This window comes from Lipotes vexillifer, unplaced genomic scaffold (genome assembly GCF_000442215.2).
Source record: "Lipotes vexillifer unplaced genomic scaffold, Lipotes_vexillifer_v1.1 scaffold225, whole genome shotgun sequence".
NCBI classification, from domain to species: domain Eukaryota; kingdom Metazoa; phylum Chordata; class Mammalia; order Artiodactyla; family Lipotidae; genus Lipotes; species Lipotes vexillifer.
The window spans coordinates 1,489,370-1,493,294 of record NW_006787630.1 but is presented as its reverse complement, the minus strand read 5'-3'; the positions used below and the strand labels follow the sequence as shown (position 1 = coordinate 1,493,294).

At 58.6% G+C, this 3,925-nt stretch overlaps 1 non-coding gene across 1 annotated transcript; it reads right to left on the bottom strand.

Moving 5' to 3' along the window:
- Positions 1 to 566: 566 nt before the first annotated feature.
- TRNAG-CCC (transfer RNA glycine (anticodon CCC)) lies at positions 567 to 639 on the bottom strand. Its single transcript has one exon. It is a non-coding gene; the product is annotated as a tRNA-Gly (tRNA).
- Positions 640 to 3,925: the final 3,286 nt, after the last annotated feature.

Genomic DNA, 3,925 nt, shown 5'->3' with positions numbered 1-3,925 from the left:
GTCACATAGATTAATTCAGGAGTGGCAGGCCCAACTGACATGACATCGTAGGAAAAAATGAGGGAACGTCGACAGGCCACATCAGGCCACATGACCTTCCATCTCCTCCGGACCTGGGTCCTCTCTGCAGGTTGTGCTTCTCTGCTGTATTAGTTAGCGATGCTGCATGACAAATACCCCCAAGCTCCACCCACTTATCATCTCACAGTGAGTCAGGGGTCCGGGCACAGCCTAACGGGGTCCTCTGCTCAGGGTCCCACCAGGCCACCATCCAGGTGCCAACTGGGCTTCATTCTTAACCCAGAGGCTTGACTGGGGGAGAATCTGCTCCAGGGTCCCTCCGGGTGTGGGCACAATTTGTGGTGCCTGCAGCTGCAGGACTGTCGGCAGCTCCTAGGGGTCACCCACCGCTCCTGGCCACATGCACTTTCTTTTTTTAAGATTTATTTTTATTTACTTATTTGGCTGTGCCAGCTCTTAGTTGCAGCATGTGGGATCCTCGTTGCGGCATGCAGGACCCTTTAGTTGCAGCATGTGGACTCCCACCTGCGGCATTCAGGATCTAGTTCCCCGACCAGGGATTGAACCTGGGCCCCTGGCCTTGGGAGGGCAGAGTCTTACCCGCTGGACCACCAGGGAAGTCCCCACTTGCACTTTTTTTTTTTTTTTTAGATTTATTTATTTTTGGCTGCATTGGGTCCTCATTGCTGCACGTGGGCTTTCTCTAGTTGCAGCGAGTGGGGGCTACACTTTGCTGCAGTGCGCAGGCCTCTCATTGTGGTGCCTTTTCCTGTTGCGGAACACAGGCTCTGGGGGCACAGGCTTCAGTAGTTGTGGCACGCGGTCTCAGTAGTTGTGGCTTGCAGGCTCTAGAGCACAGGCTCAGTAGTTGTGGCGCTCGCGCCTAGTTGCTCCGCAGCATGTAGGATCTTCCCGGGCCAGGGCTCGAACCTGTGTCCCCTGCATTGGCAGGCGGATTCCCAACCACTGAGCCACCAGGGAAGCCCCCCACATGCACTTCTTAAACACAGTCCCCTGCCTCATCAGGCCAGCAAGGAGGGTCTCTAGGGTCGAGGGCAGAAGTCCGAGCAGCTCTGCCTGGCCTTCTCTGAGAACACACGCACCGGCTGCCCTGCACCAGTCCCTGAGGATCCCACGAGGTCACGTCCGTGCCTTCTGTGCACCTTCTCCACTTCCTGTGTGCAGTGCGGCCCGAGCCACCACTCCCAAGCCCTGCAGAGACCCTGAGAGCTGGGCACCCAGCCCCAAGGCAGCCACGGTTCCCCTTTCCAGCGAGAGCCACAGGAGACCTCGGCGCTTCCTGGGCAGCCCTGCACTTGGCCGCATTTCTGCATTAACGAGAAAAGGCGTCATGGAATTTGGACAGGCGAGAAATGGGATGTCAGTGTGAACAGAACCAGACACTTCATCTCATTGTTAGAAATTCCACGCAGGTCATCGAAACCTCGTCTTGGGGCAGAGGCCGCCGGGAAGCCGAGATTAACTCCCTCTCGCCAGGCGCGTTCTACAGACCCAGTGCTGGTCCCTGCACCCCTGCTGCCTCCTGTGGGTACCTGGGCCCCGAGATCCCTCCTTCCCTCCCTCCCGCTCACTGGGGCTCCTTGGACCCTGGGCTGTCAGTGGGGTAGCTGTGATTGGCCCTCTCTGGAAGGTTCCGCGGTGCTCCCCGGCCATGTCCCCAGATGAGGACACAGCCCAGCAACACCTCCGTTGGGGCCGAAATTTGCATCCCGGACCAAGACTGCTGCTTCTCTGCCCCACCCACCCCGGGTGCTGCGTTTGAAGGTCAAGCTTCCAGCCAAGACACACAAGAGTCAGCACCCAAGTAGGGGGTTCCGTCCAGATGTCCTAATGCTTTGTTTTAGTGCCAAGCAGCCTGAGCTTTGACCCCAAGCCCCTGTGTCCGCACCTCGTGGGCACCTGGGTCCCCTCAGGAGTTCTGACACTGAGAATGCATGGCCGGGCCCGGAGGAGGTGCCCGGGAGCCACGTTGGTGGCCTCAGGCCACCCGGGCTTCTCAAGTGAACCCGGTGAGACCAAAATAATGTATATATTTCACAGGAAAGAGGTTCCCAGGCTGGCAACACTCTAGGCCATTCGTAAAGGGGTCTCCCCCTGACCCCCGACACACCCAGCACTGCTGCCATAGCCCAGCCGTTCTCTGTGGGGGGCCGTCCTGGGCACTGCAGGGTGTGGAGCAGCATCCCTGACCCCACCCACTCGATGCTGGGAACCCCCCAGAGGGAAGACCAGAGATGTCTCTAGACATCCCCAATGTCCCCTGGGGGCAGGAGCACCCCGGTGAGACCCCTTGTTCTAGAGTCTGGCGCCTCACACAGGCACATCTCTGAAACCGTTCAAGTAATCTCACCATTGGCCCTTTTTTTTTTTTTAAACATGAAAATTGTCCCTAACTACAGCTAGCCCTTAGGGAGAGCCTCTGTGGGTCTGTTTGGTTCCGGCACTTTCTAACCACATCAGAGGTGGAGTAACATGCTCAGTAACCACTGGTCATTCTGATGCTGGGGTGTTGTTGAGCCTTCAGTCCCCTGGGTGTTGGCCGTCAACCCAGAACCCAGAGCAAAGAGCTGGAGGCCATGACCCAGGCCCGAGGTCCGTCCACAGCAGCACGTGTGCCCCGGGCAGGCCATCCCCACTCTGCAGGGTGGGCCATCTTGGGCACATGCCCACGAGTGGCATCCACTACAGACTTCAGGTGCGGCCAGTGCTCTGACCCTGGCAGCCTGATCCTGGGGGCCTGTCCTGGGAGAGAGATTGGCCCTGGGGACAGAGTGAGTTCCTGGAAGGAGCCTCCTTGGTAAATGCCCTGCACTGCAGCCACCAGTCCCTTCCATCCATATGGCCCTTTGGTGCCCAGCTTCAGCCATGGACCCCAAAGATGTCCCTGTCCTAGTCCCGGGGCCTGTGGATGTGTCACTTCACATGGCAGAGGGGACTTTGCAGGTGGGATTAAGTTAAGGCCCCTGAGACGGGGATGACCCTGGATTCGCGGGGGGCCCAGCGTCATCCCAGGGTCCTTATAAGAGGGAGGTGGGAGGGTCAGAGGCAGAGAGAGACGGGAGATGCTGCGCTGCTGGCTGTGAGGATGCAGGAGGGGCCGCGAGCCAGGGATGCGGCGCCTCTAGAGCTGGAAAAGGCGGGAACCGATGCTGCCCTGGAGCCTCTGGAGGAACCAGACCTGCCCACGTGTCGATTTTGACCCAGAGGACCTAGTCAGACTTCTGACCTCCGGAACCGTGAGATAATCAATGTGTATGTTTTTCAGCCACCAAATTTGTGGTAATTTGTGACAGCAGCCACAGGAAATGCAATGCCAAGGAATGTCCAGGGAGCTGTGTATACCCCAAGAAGGGGTTCTGGTGCAGCCTTGTGCACGGACAGCAGACCAGGGGCTTCTCAGAGAGGGTGACACTTCATGGGGTTTTGCAGAATGTGTAGGAGTTTGTCCAGGCTCAGGTGGGAAGGCCTGGACCTGCCCTCCCCTCTCTCCCAGCCTCCTGCCCTTTGGCTCCAAGCTGCACCCTCACGGGGCCAGGGTGACGGCATTTCCTCAGTGCCGGGAAGCCGAGAATGGGGGTGACACCCTCCACGGGCGCTCGGCGTGCTCCCCAGCCCAGTGCCCGGCTTGCACACCCTCACATGACTGCAGTCATCCTCCGGGTGCACAGAGAGGGCCCTTTCTTCTGCTCCCGCATCAGCCACACCGTCACCCTCTGTCATTTTCCGCCCACCTCCCGGCTCGGGCCAAGGGCGGCCGTTTGCCCTGCAGCTCTGTTTTTCCCTCGCTTGTGGGCACCTCATTCATTCCCCTTTTTCTAGCCTTTTCTAAATATAGCTGCCAAGGGGACCCGATTTAGCCTGTGCATAAAAGGACCGGCTGACA